Consider the following 18,762-nt stretch of genomic DNA (forward strand, 5'->3'; position numbering starts at 1 on the left):
AAGAGATGTTGCATTTTAAGACTGAAGTGCGCAGCGTTAATGCTCAGCATACTTTTGTTGCGTAGCTTCAACTATTTGAGCTGTAACACCTGATATTGGGTACTAACATTTGCATAACTCCATGAACACAACCGCAATGTGGCAACACTGCAGTGTAGCTATAACTTTTATGTGAATTCCGTGATTTAAGAAAAGTTATAAGCACAAACGTACAATGCTAATATCTACATTTTCGCACAAACTCCTATTCATGTATCCCTGACGTTGATGCTTTTGAAACGGAAGTCCACCGAAAAGCCAAAATTTTGTATTTTGTAATATATAACCAGGGATCAGTCTTCATAAATTTGGAGGTGCAATTTGAAGTGCTGAACAAATTTACGTAAAGGACTTGCCTTCTAAGCTATATTAGAACTAGCCTATGTACTTTTGTAGGTAAACTTAGAGTTTTAAATATCTTAGTTATTTTTACTATATTGAAAAGTAAAACCACAAATAAAATTATAATTTTAATATAAATTAATATGAAAATATATTTATTCACTTCATCAAAATGGGAAAAAGAAAGCCGGCACTGCGACATTTTGTACAAATTCGTGCAAAAATTTATTATATTTAACCCACTTATATCATAAGTACATTCGTAGACAGATATGTATATACATATGATGGGAAACAACTGCACAAAATATCTTTAAAAAGTTAAACAAATTCATTCGACATTAGAAACGTGTTTGATTGGCTTGTAATGCGCTGCATATTCTTAGCAACACTCCATACTTCAAACTTCACTTTGAATTCTCAGCCATGCAAAATGCATTCACCGCTCACATTGAGCAACCTGGTACATACCCGTTTTTCGTACTTTATGCTTCTTAGATTGTCGCATTTGCACATGCAACTTGCAATACGTGCAACATGTGGCGCGGATGAAAGCATAAATTATTTAAGTGCTGAAATGCATATACCGGTTGCTTATGCTTTTCGTCAAAGCGTGATCTAGCGTATTTACTTCTGCATGAAGCATCGTTAACTGACGTGACAGCTACGGCTCAACGCAATGCATATTTTTTGCTCCACTAAAATTGTTTACACGAACACAGCCTTTCGAAAGTTCATATACTTGTATATATGAAGGTTCGCCGTTTCACTGGCCTTTTTTATTATCAGAATCTCAACCTTCGCCGCACATACTTTAATTATATGTCGGTATCTGCACATCTTTTCAAACCTAATTGACAATTGACAAGGCCTTTGAGTAACTTCAGTTTATTCTTCTTTGAGTACGGCCACTCAATTAATATTAATTATTTGCGTGCAGAGTACTGCCTTGTCTCCTGTCAACTAAAAATTCTTCATTACATTACTACACCTACACATTTTTAACAGAAAATTCCACCGCCTACACAAATTCTGTCACCACATAAACGCACACACTATAAAGCTCTTCTTATTTTTTTAGTTGCCAACTATGAAAAGATCGCTTAAATCTTTTTCTTCTTGTTTTCATCATTTTTTTCTCATTTTGTATACATTTTTAATGTTGGTCCTTTTCATGCTTTTAATGGTGGCCAAGCTGCGTGAAATGGAATGTCAACAAGGTCCAAGACCAATATTTTCTTCGCATTCAGCTGCAGCTACATCATCAGCACCAAAACGGTAGAAATATTAGCATAAGTCCTTCCTTTGAAAATGACGACCTTGCGGTTGTGCGTTGAAGTAAAAATGGTTAAAATAAAGCGATGAAAGAAATAGATAATACATATTAGTACTTAGATTTGGTGCTGAAAATTTAAGTGCGTATACCTATGTATGTGCATTAAGTAACACAGTGTGACAACTTTTTTTTAGTTTTGTGCTCTTACATTTGAGGAAACAGGTACTTTTTCTTATCGAAATGGACCTGTTGAACACAAACACGAAAATTGAAAAAGTATCTATTTAGATTCTTCGGTGAACATAATTTTTTGTTAGAAGTTAACAAGAGCCATTCTTGCTATCGAGATCCCAATATTCCAGATATCCTGATAGACAAATTCAAAACACGGATCAAATCATTAAACAAGTACTGTTCCATGTGTTTTCTGCATTGTGTGTTTAGGAGGGAGGTATTCAGACATTTACCCGTTTAGCTCAATTTCTCAATTATCACTTTGAGGAATTTTCTTTGATATTTATGCTATATTTGGGTACTCTATTTTACTCTTAATTTCCTTTTTTGAAAATACTCTGGTACAGTCAAACAAAGTCGTGATGATTTACTCTTTCACGCCAAATCATTGGCAAAGAAAAATACATAAAAACAGGCTTCCCATTACACCAGTCATTTAACTGTACGTATCGCGAAATAAAAAAAAAATTTGGGATCCATTCCTTATGTTACATCACAGATTGACCAAAATAACTTAAAATCACGCGTTTAATCTTCTCAGTAGGAACTCTTCCTTGAGATTTAGTAATATATTTTCCAGAAACATAAAAAAAAACTTGTATGGATGATTTAAACACTTGCGGTGGTCACTTGTCTCCACAATTTAAAAAAATGTTATGATTAGCCAAAGAAAATGTTAGAATGCTCTTAAGAGCTTTACAACTTTTAATTTATAGACGTGCAGACTTCAGTATTAAAACAAATCTGCAACTAACGACGTTTGATCTTTTGTGAAGGTACCCGTAAATAGTACACACTAAGTGATGTGAGGGAATGTCATATCGCTCATTTGCTGCAAGACCGGCATAGATCAAAAAACGTGATTTTTGAGTTTATCCTGCAGAATTGTTCGTTATATCATACTTCATGTTGAGTGAAAAATTCATATGAATACCTCTTATATGCTCCTCTTGAGAAGAGAATATATTTCCTGTTTCCGTGTAAGGTTGGAGTCAGTTGAAAACTTTGAACGCGTTTTCTGGCAAATCGATTTTTTTGACTTATGCCGGTCTTGCAGCAAATGGGCGATATATTCTGCACGTAAAACAATGGCAACAATCTGGTTATTTCTGAGCTACTAGTGTCGAAACAAATATGTATACAATAATACTAAGGCCGCAAGTGTGTGCATGTGACTACAACAGCGATTCCAGTGCTTTCCCAATTGCAAGTTTACTTGCGGTCACCCAGAGCGGCAATTGAGTCGGCTCAGATGCGCTCAGCTCAATTTAAGTGCTGGTGTTCGAATGCAGCTCAATTGCCGCCACCAATTATCGAAACAACTCTGCAAACATATATTATTCAACTACAATTGTGCTGGGCTTTATACGCTGGAAGTTTTCCTGTTGCTGCTAATTTTATTGCAATCATCTTTATTGCAGCAATTATATATAATATTCACTATTTACTTTTTTAAAGCTTTCGATGTCGTTGCTCTATTTTAATTGCTTTACTTCGCTTAATTGTTTTTACAATTGTCTAATATTGGCATTAAAAATTTCCGTGTAACTGTCCACGCAGTTGCTTTTATTTCTTTATTGCGGCTATTGCATTCAACCCGGGCAAAAATTTGTTTACTATTTATCTATTTACTATCGACTTTAAACTGTAGAATGGGCTTCAACATTCAGCTTTATGTATATTATTATTATTTATAATTTATTATTTCATGAAATTCGTTTTATTTCTTCTTCAAACCCTCAAGTCTTAAACAGACACCCTATACATGCCAAAGCACAAACACAACCTATAAATTCACGTTACTGTGTTGTCTGTTCGCAGTTGAAATTTGCTGGAAACAGTTAATTGGGGAAATACTTCGGTCAAGGACATAGTCGAGCACTACAGCTTCTTTTGTCATATTCCGAGTGACATAGTTTTTTGAGCTACGAATGCACGTTTATTTTTGAAACGTCTTCAAACTCTCAAATCCATAATAACCAGATGGTCATGGCTAAATTTGAAGGAAATATTCAGTCCAAAAGGGTTAAGATTGGTTGGTTGGTTATGCCCTTATTCACTATTTTAAATTGTAGTGAGAATAATTTATGCTCCGATATAAACAAAAAGTTTATTATTCAATACTTCATTGTATTATTATTGTCTTTTCATTGATGACAACACGGTCAAACCTCATGCATAAAATAACAGTAAAAATAACAGCAAAGAACATACCAAACTTAAAAATGTGTGCTAATGCTGAATTTTCACTATTTCATCAAGGACAATATATTTAAAACGCAAAGTATATACTTTTGAAGTTTTTCGAACATGCAATCAAAAATCTTCTTCTCTAATATTCACCGTTTAGTTGCTCAATTGTTTGTTGCACACAATTTACTTGCCAAAGCAATCAATTTCGACCAAGCACACACATAAACTCCTTTACATTGTTCTGCCATTTCTTGTTAATTTTTCTTTTGTTTTACTTGCTTTTGTGCTTCCTTCTTGACCGCAGTCCTTCCTAAAAGCAGAATTCACTACACACAACTGTACAACAAAAAAACCTTAACTTCGTACCGTAATACCCTTTACATGTGCACTTTGTGTGTCGGAAATGAATAAAATATCTATACCTTGATTTTGTTTGGTCTGCAAGATTAATATAACCCTGTTGGGGATATAAAACTGTTGGAAGAATGAGCAACAAGACGAACCAAAATCGACTGCAGCGAAAAGAAAATTTTTTGGTTTAACCCAAATGATTGTAAGTAAGTCTCATGTTTTTATTAAAAAAAAAAATTATAAAAAAAAACATATCTGAATATGTTTTCATTGGTATATAGTATAATATTGTGTGAAAATAAAAATGTATTTTATGTCAAAAGGTTTTCCGCTACCATGAGACTGTAAAAGGTTCACTAAACTGTTGTAGCAAAAAAAGGTGTCGAAAGGAGAAAATGTTGTATTCGTGAAATGATGATAAGCCTTAAAAAGTCTGATGAAATGCAAAAATTCTTTCAAAAGCACAAAATACTTTTTTTTCGTTTTTCTAAAGTAGGCGAAAAGTATTAAATCGACTTTGCGGAATATAAAATAAATTGGCTGTCTGCCAGAATTGCCTTCACTTGCACATTTACTCTCTCAAATATTAGTATATACTCATAAAAAAACATATCGATATAAGTTATACAAATCTCAGTAGAGCCATATTTCCCGCCACACACGCTATCACAACCACCATTCCCTTAGGCGGTAGGCTTGTTTGTCTTAGGCAAATAAGATTTTGGGTATCCAAGCACACATTCGCCGTATTGCAAATAAACAAATTTGTGTGTTGATTTTTAGAAGGTTGAAGGGTAACTTATGCTCTCAATCAAAAATAAATTTGTTCTAAGAACACAAAATCAAACTGATTTCCATAAGATTTTAAATTTCTGTCTCAGAGCAGCATGTTAGCTTTTAATACGCGTAGACCCATCCTGAATAGTATGAGGGAAAAAAGTATCCATGTATTAATTATGTTTGAGTATATAATATATGAGTTGAAGATTTCCAATAACTTTGTATTGACTAGAAATTCAAAGGCATTTTGTATAATTTTTATTCAAAATTGCACTCAAACTCTGTCATGGAAAGACAGACAAAAATAAGCGATGATCTATGATATGTTTATCATATTCAATCATTGCCGCCTGTCGATGGAGTCATGTTTCCTTGAGCAATATTGCCGAGGATGACTCGCAAATCCTGGTAGCTCTTAAAAATCGTGAAATATTGTTCCTGTACCTTTCGAATACTGACAAATTTTACAGACCAAACATAAACTTTTTGAATTTCTTGATGAACTCAAAAACAGCAGAACATGACGCTGCGAAACTTTAGCACAAATATTTTTAGACACGAAACACATACAAAAGTATTCAGTAATTACTTTAATATAATTATTTTTTATATTTTACAACAATTTATTCATATCATTTCCATGGCTTTTATTACAGTTTCTACAAGTTAAATTACGTCAGGCGCTATAGGTTATTGAGGGAGAAAAGGTGAGTGAACACAAAAACAAACAGCAAGTGGGTGAGCATAAAATTAGCTTGCTCAAAGAGTTATACGCATTTGCCACATAAATTGCATACTTTATTTGAAATACTTCTATAGAAGTCAGTCACATCTATGCAGAGACCACACCAATAAACTAAAACATAAAAAATGAGGTCTAAACGCTCATGTTATTACAAACCGCGCTTACTTTAAAGTTGATTTAAGCAGCCATAGAAAGTTGCGATGCAAATTCTAACAGAATGGCCCACAAATACTCGTATACAGTTGCCTGCTAGTTAAACACTCAACTCATTGCCACTGCAATGAGAATTAATGAATGAGAGCGAGTGAATGGGTATGAAAGCGAAATAATGTTGGAGTTGAGCTGCGCAAAGTTAAAGTATTTTTATTGCGAAATTTAAAAGTTCTACGAAAAATTCGTTTGAATAATTTCAATTAAAAATTTTTTTGAAAAAAATTTGAGTAGCTCAATCTGAATTTGGTCCACTTATGGAGTAGTTGTAGTGCAATTATAACTCAGTTATGATTTAAATAGTGCCAAATAACAAGCGCGGAGAGATAAAAGTCTGGTTACATTAATCCTTTACTTTTCTAATTGGCCTATTTTTTTAAAAGAGCATATTTAGATATTATTATACTATTTATCAATTAACGTGTTGGTATATGACATGATACTGTTAGCGCGTCTAATTTAAAGAACATCAATACATGACCTTAATATATATATTTTCTTTCAAGGATTTAAGATTTAAGGATTCTTATAAAGGTAGTTCACGAGCAAGCAATTACTTAAATACCCTTATGTGCATTTTATAACATAAAAAGATCTTTATTCTGATTTTGATCGGTCAGTTTGAATGGCAGCTAAAGTCTTCCGATCCAAACGATATGTTCGAAGATTATTATAGCGATAGCTTGGATCAAATTTCGCGAGGATACTTTCGCAATTAAAATAATTCTTCATACAAGGGCTGGAGCTTTATCGGTCAGTTGTATGGCAGTTATATGCAATAGTTGTTCGATCTAAATAATTTCTTCAGAGATTTCTTTAAATAATAATAATCTAAGGTAAGTTTCGTGAAGATACCTTGACAAAAAAAGATTTCTCCAGGACTTGAGTGTGAGTGGTCCGTTTGTATTGCAGCTATATGCTGTTAGGGTCCGTTATCGGCTGTTCCGACCACTGAGTGAAAAAGCTGAGTTTCTTAGTGAAAATTTCAGAGCGAAAACTGAAAGACTAATTATCATATATACAGAAGAACAGATGGAAAGACAGAGTCTATGTACTTTATCGGATCTCCGATTATTATTTTTTGTTTGTTACAAACATCCGGTTCAGGATATACAAATGGAGAGTACTTATGATCTCAAGTGTCACTTGGGATTTCGTCAAAGCAAATTTATAACCCAATTTGATTTTTATTTGTGATCATTCGCTTCAATTCCAATTCGGCAAATAAACTGTGGAATGGCATAGCGATTTCTCCACTTCGAATTTTTCTTTTCATCCAACGCAATCCGTAGCCAAGTGAACGCAAGAAAACCAATAGTAAAATGCATACAATTGAGAAAGTTCGATAAAAACAATTCGCAGATTTTTGCAAACTCTGCTGAAAAGTAAAAGTGCGAGAGATGACTAAAGCTGCCTTTACACATAGAAAAACTGGAGAAAATATTCCAATGTATGAAGTCAATGTATATACTTTTCATTTTTCAGAAAGTGATTGTGTTATTAGAAAATAATATAGGTCAACGTATTCTCGAAAATGGTCCCGTCCCTAACCTAACCAAATTTATGGCTTTCCAACTTTTTCATTACATATCTACTATATCACATAAGGGCGAGTGTGTATAGGTACATATAAATGCAAGAATTAGTGCGTCTCGGAAATGTTTTAATAACTTTCCGTAATACCTTTGTGACGGGCGAGAAACTTTGAAACTTTCACGCTGAAGTTTACTTGCATTCGGTGGTAACAGTTAGTGCCACCAGCCAGAACATATGTGGACATGGCAGGCGTATATGTCACAGCTTTGTTAGTTTTTGTGTGTGTATGTGTGTAATCGGAATTATTATCTCTGGTAAGTAATTTACGCTCATTAGTTTGACAGCATTGCTAATGGGTTTCAGGCCGCACTGTGGTTGACAGACAAAATTGAAAATGTGGGCGTGGCCACGCCCTCTAATAAATTTAATGTACATATCTCTTCAACTACTGAAGCTACAGCGACCACATAATATCATAACTTCTACCGACAGTGTGAAAATGGGTGAAAGCGCAAGATAACCCCGCTCACTCCCCATATAACGGTACTGTTCTAAACTACTAAATCGCGATAAATCAGTGAATAATTACTCCAGAGATATTAAGTTTTACTACATAGATGGTAATGGCAGAAACAGTGAACAACGTAAAGCCCGAACCAACTGATACGACCTATCTTATGAGAGCGCAATGTAAATGATCAGCCAACACCGCTTCTACCGCCCGCTATACCGTACGATGCCGTAGAATTTGCCACAGTACGTAATTTTCCTGTAGAAACCAGTCAGCTGGTTGTTCTCTCACAACGCAGGGTGGCCAGTATCGATATACTGTAGTAATTATAAAAACTGTCTTCAATATGTTTGGAATTTTCTTAAACTAACTCAAAATCAGAGTCGAATGCTATTATTTAATAGTTTTTCTGCTATTGTTTGTAAATTATTTGAATCGTTCAATTTCAATTGTTCGCTTTCTTTTTCTCGGCTATTCAAAAGGTAATTATTGAAAATTATTCAGTGAAAACTTTAGTGTGTTTCATACCAAATTATCAATTACAGATTGAAATTTTTTACAATGCCACGAAGAGGTCGCCCTATCGGTCGGCTTTCTTTTTGTCATCACCTTACATTGGCAGCCCAAGGCACATGCACGAGTACTCGCACGATGCGATGACATATGTCAGTTATGATGAAGCAAAGTATGGTATATATGGTTGGTGCTGAATGTACGGAAATTCCTGATCCGGAGGTAGATCTAGAATTATACGAAGTGGTGAAAACCAATATAGTTCATGGACCTTGCGGACACCATAATCCCCCTTCATTTTGTATGTCTGACAATAAATGCACGAAACACTATTCACGTGCTTTTGTTTCGGAAACGCAAACTGGAAATGATGGGCATCGGCGGTGCTTCGGCGTAGCTCACCAGACGACAATGGCAGAACATTTAGCATTCAATTTAGAGGAGTGGATATCAAAGTTGACAACACATGGATCGTACCATCTTCGCCGCTATTGTCTAATTCACATTCAAAATTCATATTAATCTTGAGTATTGCCGTTTGGTGAAATCGAACAAATATGTTTGCAAGTACGGCACCAAAGGAAGTAACATGGCGGTTATTGTTCTTGAACGAGATGAGATCAGCTAGTATCAAATAGGTCGATACGTGAACTGCAATGAAGCGCTTTGTAGTTCTGTAATTCGTGAACGTTTTCCGACTGTTGAGCATCTCGCAGTTCATTTGGAGAATGGCAAAAATGTGTATGTGATTTATAAATTTTTGAAGAGATTTGGTACACTGCCGCTTCATTTGCGTCTCACAGCTGGATCTGTCATTATTATTTTTCAATTTCCAGTGAAAATTGCATTTGCGATGGCAATCAACAGGACACAAGGATAGTCAATAGAAGAGTGTGGCATAAAATTGTCAAAAAAAAAAACACATTTTCATCTGCATAAGAAAATTCTTGCAAAATTTTATTACTTTTATTATGTTCTCTATCTTCCATATTGTTCTAACAGATGTTGCTAGAAAATGTCTGTAAATAATATATGGAGCCCTTTGCTCATTGAAACGAAACGAATCTGTAAACTTAAGTAAATACTTGCATTGAAAGCAATAACTCAGAAGCTAATTATCGGATCAACGTATTTTCAGATAATTTTTTTAAGATATTACACTCCACGAAAGTGCAAAAATATTTAATTTTTGAAAATTCTCACTACCCCTAAACCCTTAATTTATTCAACAATGTCAAAAATAGTTTGTTGTATTATTGATATTTGTTTGCATATTGCATTGCATACAAAAATTATATAATAAAATTCAATTATTGAAACATATTGTAAATATTCGTTTGAAACCAGAAGGAATTACAAAACGAAGATGATAGCGTTTCGCAATTACTCGTCAATCAATTCCAAATCACCATATACGTAAGTGTATGTTTTGTTCTGATTCTGTAGACATCTAGATGTAAGAGAATATTAACTAAAGCCTTTGTAGCACACAAAATATATGGCGCGTTTTCCAAAGCGAGAAAATCAGATATTTTGGTATTTATTATAAGAGAATTTATTACAAAAAATTTATTTATTAATATCGTTCATTAATTTCGATGTCAGTAAGGCTACAGGCACAACAAAATAGGAACGAATTCTTCTTTCGGGAAATTAGCACTTTTGTCCCCAACGGTCATTTTGCTCGTCATAGACTGATACACTTGCTCCCAAAAATGATACTAAAGTTGCCACCAATAGTTCATAATTTCTTGTCTAGTCATACGTAATTTATGAAAACAAAGCCAACTTCCAAAGAGCAAATCTGCGAAATGTTTTCAATAATATTTAGTTTGACATCAAGCGATAGGCAAAAATCAACTTAATGTACCTTAGACCATGTATTTTGCTGAGCATCATAACGTTCAACTGTTATGTTAATACTCCAATCGCCTAAAAGATAAATGTGGCCATTATGTGCAGCTACCTGTAATATAAAAAGTAACAATAAACTTTGTATATAGTTTTAATAGAGATAAAATGGCGACTAAATAAGTCAGTGACTATTTTCAGTTAGACAATTTTGGGAATTTTTATTGAAGCGGAACTACTTTTAATAGTCAAATAGAAATCCATGGAGTCGAATGTTTACATTTAAATACTTAAGTAAAGTGGTCATATACCGTTCGTCGACTCTTCTTCATTCTACCAAATCATGTCTTGATGAACGTTCTACTAATATTATATTAATAATAAACTTACACCTGGAGAATTGTGATATTCTGTCATATCCGCGCAAGAATTGGCCAACAGGAAGGGTGTACTGTTCCACCAGGATAGCGCCAGACCACACACTTCGTTGATGACTCGTCAGAAGTTACGGTAGCTCGGATGGAAGGCTTTATCGCATCCACCATATAGCTCGGACATAGCGCCGAGTGATTACCACCTATTCCCATCCATGGCGAACGCCCTTGTTGGTGTAAAGTTGAACTCAAAAAAAAGCTTGTGAAAAGTGGCTGTCCCAGTTCTTCGCAAATAAGGAGGGAGGATTCTATGAGAGAAGTATTATGAAGTTACCGTCTAGATGAAAATAGATCATCGAACGAATCGGCGCATATTTGAACTAAATCCGATCCCTGTTACTATTTTTAAAAAGCATTGAATAACGAGAAAAAAATCGGAAGGGAGATATTTTAAAACCTTATATATTATCATTCTTTGAAATAGTCCTATACCATTGATAATCTATTTCTAAACTCGCGTATTCTTGCCACTTATCGTCAGCTTTGTTATATATACTTGGGATTCGTCTATTCCAAATTTATTGTATGTACATTAATTTAGGATTATTATTTATAAATATAAGCCACAGTGTGCGCTTACCTCTGAACACACCGCCAGCAATATTTTCTCATCACAATTTGCAGCACTGATCCCACGTGCTCCTGTATCTTTGTTCATGCTGCAGGCTCTCTGATCCACCATAACGCCTTTAAGGCCAGAAGCTCACACCTGTGTAGTGGCTGTATGTACGTCAAGAGAAAATCCGCATCGAATTTGGTAAGCCAGAGACAAGCTATTAAAAGTAGCAGTTGCTTTTGGCGCGCAGGAACGTCGTGATCGAACCAGCATTTTAAGGCATCGAAGGCATCTTCTTCACGGGTTATATTCAAATTGTCAGAATCCAGAATACGTCTCATTACCATTAACAATGTCGGTGCCATGCTGTCTGGTGTAACAAAAGGTTATTAGACGCGAAAATATCGCTATCGATATCATTTATCTCGATGGTGGTATTATTGCCTTGACAATGTCGGCGCCATGGCAGCAATCGTTTTGCAATTGGACGATGCCATAACCAGTTGTGTGGACTACCTTATGACACGTATAAATGAATACACATTACAGGGTGCTTATACGCTGGAGCGTGAAACGCAATGTGAACTTCTTAAGCAGAAAATCATTGAATACGAAACACAGAATTTCATGGAGGTGAGTCTTAATATACAATTTTGCTTCTGATAATACTACCTCATGGCACATATCGATGAATACACTTTACAGGGTGCTTATGCATCCATTCAACTGTTCAAAGCAGGGTACATTTGCAAACGATTGCCGCCTTCAGCATGGCACCGACATTGGAAATGGTAAAAAGCGTCTGGCCGGTGTAACAAATAGTTACTAGACGCTCAAAAATATCGTTATCGATATCATTCATCTCGATGACGGGATTATTGCCTTGAACGCCATTTAAAAGGTTCTCGAAGTAGGTACTCGTTGCCGCGAGTATTAAACTATGCGCGGGTACACTGTGCAATACAAAAATTAAAAACATTAATCTATATAGTTTTATACAAGCTGAGGAGAAATTAATACTTACAGAGCGATTGGGGTTGAAACTTCAAATGTCACATCGGTCAGAGACTGTTCGTCGTAGAAGCAAATATTTTCGCCATTAATATCTCCATGAAGCGGTTCTGCTCACCGGAATTACTTTGTAGAGCATGTTGTATGCAACCCGTAGCCATTATTAGTTACCGAACTTTCCTTTTGTAACAAAAAAAATACAATATTAAATGAAATGCTTTAGATAAGTAAATAAAGTCGATCTTTGCTTTCAAGTTAACGCTTTAGTCAAGTTCTTCACTGCGACAGCAACTGACATTACTCCGTTGTCGGAGTCTGTCTTTCTCACTTACTGTTTTTGATCGATTTTGATTCGGAGTGCTTAAGTCGTAAACATACAATTATTATAATTTTGTTGTTTTCCACATTCGTCACACTGGGCCTCCAGGCGCGTGTGACTGAACACACAGAAAAAGCTATCAAGCGCGCAAGAATGTGCAGTAGCAGTCTTCACCCGAGCGGTTGACTAAGGCGAGAAACGCGAGGGCACACCACACAACCCAAGCACAAGCCCGGAAAGGCCACTCAAAACGGGTGCCGGACGGAACTTTGTCCCCGTGCCACCCCGAGTCGACCCATGTAGAAAATGCACCAAGTACACCGTGGGTTCAAAAGCTCACAACTTCGACCAAACAAGTCACAAAGCTAGCACATCCCGCACAAGGACAGGCACCGGCACCTGTTAAGCAAAAACTGTCCAAGTGCTCCACGTAACACGGGCAACTGAACGTTAGACGCTCAGCACAACTCAACCCAACAGGCATCAGCCAGCAGAGAACACCAACGATATGGTACAGCACTGTGTGACGCACTGTGTGACAGGGCAGCAACTACAACCGTATGGCAGTCCACGCAACCGCAAAAACTACCTGTTTTCAAAAACACTCTGCCTCAAAAATTCTATGTGAGCACACACAACCGAACAAAACTACTTTACTTCGAAATCAGAAAAAATTATTAAAAATTAATTCTGAAAAGTCACAAAATCGAAAAATTATGCAAATCTCAGCCTATATAAATGCAAAATTAATGCCTCTAGCACAAAACAATCACAAATAAGCGTTACTTACAATTCCCGTACAAAATTGAATCCCAATAATTTCCAGTTACATATTTTCAAATATTATTCGAAACTATGCGAGCACATGTCTTCACACAATGAATCACAACTATAGAATGAAACAATGAGTAATATTATACATACATATGTATTTAATTTATGTGTAAGTTGTTGTTTCTCATTTGTTTCGATTTCCACATAATTCCAAAAGTAGATAAGTGCGACCGCATGGTCTTTTAAGATATTATCAACGCTTTTCATGACCAAAATAAATACACATATGTTAAATATACATACATATGTACGCATTTAGGTAATAAAACAACAAAGATTTTATGAAACTCAACAGGAAATATGTCAATTTCTACATACAGTGGCGGACAAAAGTCTACATACACCCCCTATTTCCATTAATATGAGAGTACAAAAAGTTTTTAGAAAAATGTATTTATACAGTTTTATTCTAATATTTATTATAATAACAATTAACTAAAAAAATTCATTATTTAACATAAAACAACAAATTTATGGAAGAAAAACTCAAAAATTGCTTTGACAAAAGTCTACATACAGTTCAAATCTCCTACTTTGTACATTGTAATATTAACAGTAAGGTAACGTTAGCCTTTTTCTTTTATTTCAATATGTTTATTGTTTGATATTTATTGAATTTAGTTGTGGTTTAAACATTTCAATAGCTATAATGGCTCCGCGAAATAAAATATCAATTGATGTAAGAAATTTGGTGATAAAAGAAAGAAAAAAAAAATCATATGGTGAAATTTCTAAAATTTTAAACTTGAGTCGAGCAACAGTACAGACAATTCTAAAAAACTTTAAAAATAATGGTTCCAACGAAAATAAACCGCGCAGTGGACGCCCAAAAAAACAATCTCGTAGAGACGTCAGCCTGATTCTCAACGAAGTAGACCAAAATCCAAAAGTAAATGCTCCAAATATAGCCGAACGCATAGTAAGTACGTCACAAATGAGTATCCAACCAAGAACAATAAAAAAAAACTCTAAACGATAACGGATTCCACAGTAGAACACCACGGAAGAAACCTTTTATTTCTGAAAAAAACCGGAAACTTCGTTTAAAGTTCGCCAAAAAACACAAAGAAAAGGAAATGGATTTTTGGAAAAAAGTTTCATTTACAGATGATTCTAAATTCACCCTTTTTGGTAGTGATGAAAGGGTTAAAATTTGAAGGAAAACTAACGCCACGCTTGAACCGAAGAACGTAGTATCAATTGTGAAGCTCGGTGGCGGCAGCGTAATGGTTTGGGGAGCTGTTGCGGCCTCTGGAGTTAGAAATTCGGACTTTATTGAAGGTGAAATGGACGGTTATAAGTATAAGTCTCTGTTGGAACATAATTTGAAGCCTTTGGTGGATAATTTAGGGCTCGGTTCCAGTTGGATATTTCAACAAGATAACGATCCGATGCATGCGGCGCAAATTGTTAAGGACTGGTTGCTTTATTATACTCCAAGGCAATTAAATACACCACCTCAAAGTCCAAATATGAATATTATTGAACATGTCTGGGAGATTTTGGAGCGTAGAATTAGAAAACACCAAGTTTCTAGCTCTGCTGTACTCTAAGAGCGCTTATTGGGACAATGGAACAGCATTACATTTGCAGCATTGACAAATTTAGCAGAATCAATGCCACGGCGTCTTCAAGCAGTTATAGATGCCAATGGGGACCCAACTAAATACTAAAACGTCTTAATAACTAGCATTTTGTAAAGTTTTTCGCACTGAATTAAGATATTTTTGTACTGTATGTAGACTTTTGTCAACACAACATTTGAGTTTTTATTCCATAAATTTGTTGTTTTATATTAATTACCGGATTTTTTAAGTTTGTTGTTATTAGAAAGAAGATTAGAATAAAACTGTATCAACACATTCTTCTAAAAAGTTTTTGTACTCTCACATCGAAAAAAACAGGGGGTGTATGTAGACTTTTGTCCGCCACTGTACATACGTGTGTATACACTTATGTGCTTTGATAGCAACTCAGAACAAAATAAATAATAAGAAACTTGTAGATTGACTTCTTTAGCTATTCTAGAGTTCAAGTTATATGCAACTGGGTATATTTTTGTTAATACATACGGATATATTGAATATTGTAGTATAGTATAATCTTTATATGAATTGTCGGCAACTGATATAACTACACTGTTCACAACGCACAATTTAAACAAACTGAACTCGTATGCCTTGCTTTTCACGCCATAGATAAAATGATACGAGTCTCTTTGGTTCGAGAGAGAGAGCTGTCAAAACTCGCATTTTTCATAACATTTGTTAATGATGCCACTGCTTAAAAAAAAATTAGACTGGTCATTTTTTAAACAACTTTTGGGTATTTTGCAGTTTCCACATTACCACTGAGGTATGCAAATAGCGCGTTACCGATATTATTTTTGAGTGCTCTGTTCCCCAGTAGGCTTATGTCACTCATATATGTATATGTATAAATAATTTTACAAACTACTGACATCTAATTTTACAAAACTTCAACAACGCACTAATTTTAGCAGTTCGTTTTAGCGCTGCTCTTTTGGTATCCCGCCTTTTTCACTAACTGCTGGTTGACGGGACTCTGATTGTGTTTTGTTGCCAGCTTAGAAAAAATATCAGGGTCCGCTGCTAGCTGACAAGCGAGAGAGCAAGAAAAGAGATTCTAATCAATTTATCTATGCTCACGCTATACTGCAGCTAAAACATTTTTCTATAGCTGAGCTACAAAGTACAGCGATAACTTGGAGAAGCGATCTCTTTGCGCTCTCGTAAAAATAATATTTCTCTGTTTCTGTGTTGAGAGATTGAAAGAGTTTAGTATCAGTGATCTGCAGTGAATACTTGGCGTATGATTATACTCTCAAATTCTCCCCCATTGTTCACTCATACTTGCTCTCACTAAAAATGTTATCTTCTCACAATCACATGGCTTGCTTGTGTAATTATGAATGTGAATATATCTCACAATCACTTATCGTTTACTCTTGGCTTCACTTGTTTCTCTCTATACAATTTTTTGAGCTATTTGTTGTATACCATTTGATAAGTTGGAAGGCTCATAGTTTGTCCATAAATACATTCACTAATAAGGGCCTCATTGTTTATTACAAATTCCGCGCCTATTCAAAATATATTTTATACCTACGCGGACGGATTTTAAAAGGAACGAAACGCATGACTGTAGTGACTTCGTACAAACCATTAAACAGAAACTTCTTTATTTCTTATCCTTTTATTAAATTATTTCCTTAAGCCTACAGCAAAGCTTCATCTATCATTCTAGAAAGTGCAGAGCTTAGGTAGGTAACATAAAACTAACATTCCACGCATATCAAAACTTGCACTTAAAATCATCACTATAAAATAAAATGTAATATCATACTTGTCACAAAACAAAACCCTCTTTCTCATAATTGTAAGTGAGCAGTAATCACACTTGTACTCACTCCATGAATAATTTGCTTGCTTCATACTCAATTTTTCGCAAGCGACTCAAAGTTGTGTTTCACTCATTCACTGCAGATCACTGATACACATACATATAATATTTTTATGCCTGCATGTACATATAAATATTTGGTTGCACGTGTCAACGGAGATTTCACATGAAACAATGTGTGTCGGTAAATATCTTATGTAATTTATGTGTAAGTTGTCGTTTCTCATTTATTTTCTTATCAACATAATTCCAAAAGTAGGTAAGTGCGACCGCATAGTCGTTTAAGATATTATCAACGCTCTTCATGACCAAAATAAATACACATACACATATGTATGCATTAAGGTAATGATACAACACAAAGATTTTATGAAACTCAACAGGAAATATGTCAATTTCTACATATGTACGTGTGTATACACTTATGTGCTTAGATAGCAACTCAGAACAAAATAAAAAAAACTTCAAGTATGACTGCTTTTAGCTATTCAACAGCTCGAGTTATAGCAACTGGATATGATTTTTTTAATATATACGGATATACTTATATATTGTAGTATAGTACAATCTGGATATGAATTGTCGGCAACTGATGTAACTTCACTGTTCACAACGCACAATTTAAACAAATTGAACCCGTTTGCTTTCCTACTCACGCTATACTGCAGCTAAAATATTTTTCTATAGCTGAGTTACTAAGTACAGCGATAACTTAGAGAAACGATCTCTTTGCACTCTTGTAAAAATAATATTTCTCTCTCTCCGTGTTGAGAGTTTAAAGAGTATAGCATGATACTCTGGAGACCATCAAATAATTCCAGCAACGCTTTTAGTGCTGAACGCATAGAGCGCGACAGACTGCAAGCGACATCTGTAAAATATTAAAATACACTTTTATTTTGTGTTATTTCTCAAACTCAGTTGCCGACCCACTTTCACTGGTAGCAATTTAACAAAATTTTAAAAATTTGAAATATCATACGAGTAGTTAATGTCTTTGTTCCCTTTCTTAACTTTTTTCCTGCGCCTCTGATACTTTTAAATATCTACAAACTCAGTTGTGGAACTGTGATTTATTCTCTTGTTAATATTTGAATGCATTAGGCTTAATGAGTGAAAAGAGTCTATTTTTGGACGTTCCTATATACATACGAGTATATGCTCTTCTCTTCCCATTCTTGCTCCAATTATTTCTCAAAATCTATAGATTTTTAAATTTTCAGTTTTTTTTATTTCAAATAATTTTTATTTATTTTTTTATAGAACACCGAAGAATGTGAAATGTGTTTAATTCAATTACCAATCGAAAGTCTACAAGTTTACATCAAAGTTTCTGGAGTCTAAAAATGTGTATGTTTTCTCGAGCCAACAACTTATGGTTTTTAATTTATTTTCCGAACTTTGAAATAAAAAGATTTTGTCCAATTAAGAGTGGTATGGAAGAAAACAGAATAGTATATTGGAGAAGAAATTGGTGTGTTTAACTGATGACTAGTAGTGTACTTATGTATGTAAGTATGTATGTAGGTGCTACTGAAAAGGCGCGTTTCGTATTTATTATTGCTTTGCTGTAGGGGGGCCCAACATGCTAATTTGATAGTTCA

The 18,762-nt window shown here is 34.8% G+C and overlaps 1 long non-coding RNA gene across 8 annotated transcripts; it reads right to left on the reverse strand.

Moving 5' to 3' along the window:
* Window positions 1-10,254: 10,254 nt before the first annotated feature.
* On the reverse strand, window positions 10,255-17,834 carry LOC125780095 (uncharacterized). 8 transcript variants are annotated; one of them, XR_007423537.1, is made up of 6 exons: window positions 17,695-17,834; window positions 12,596-12,762; window positions 11,448-12,524; window positions 10,972-11,354; window positions 10,601-10,696; window positions 10,255-10,534 (listed from the first exon to the last, which is right to left on the reverse strand). It is a non-coding gene; the product is annotated as an uncharacterized LOC125780095 (long non-coding RNA). The 8 variants fall into 8 exon arrangements; XR_007423540.1 differs by lacking the exon at window positions 17,695-17,834 and adding exons at window positions 13,703-13,790; window positions 15,808-17,092 and having other exon boundaries at window positions 10,972-12,524; XR_007423535.1 differs by having other exon boundaries at window positions 10,972-12,524.
* Between the last annotated feature and the right edge of the window lie 928 nt (window positions 17,835-18,762).

The sequence above is a fragment of the Bactrocera dorsalis genome, unplaced genomic scaffold (genome assembly GCF_023373825.1).
Source record: "Bactrocera dorsalis isolate Fly_Bdor unplaced genomic scaffold, ASM2337382v1 BdCtg072, whole genome shotgun sequence".
In the NCBI taxonomy this organism is placed as follows: Eukaryota; Metazoa; Arthropoda; class Insecta; order Diptera; family Tephritidae; genus Bactrocera; species Bactrocera dorsalis.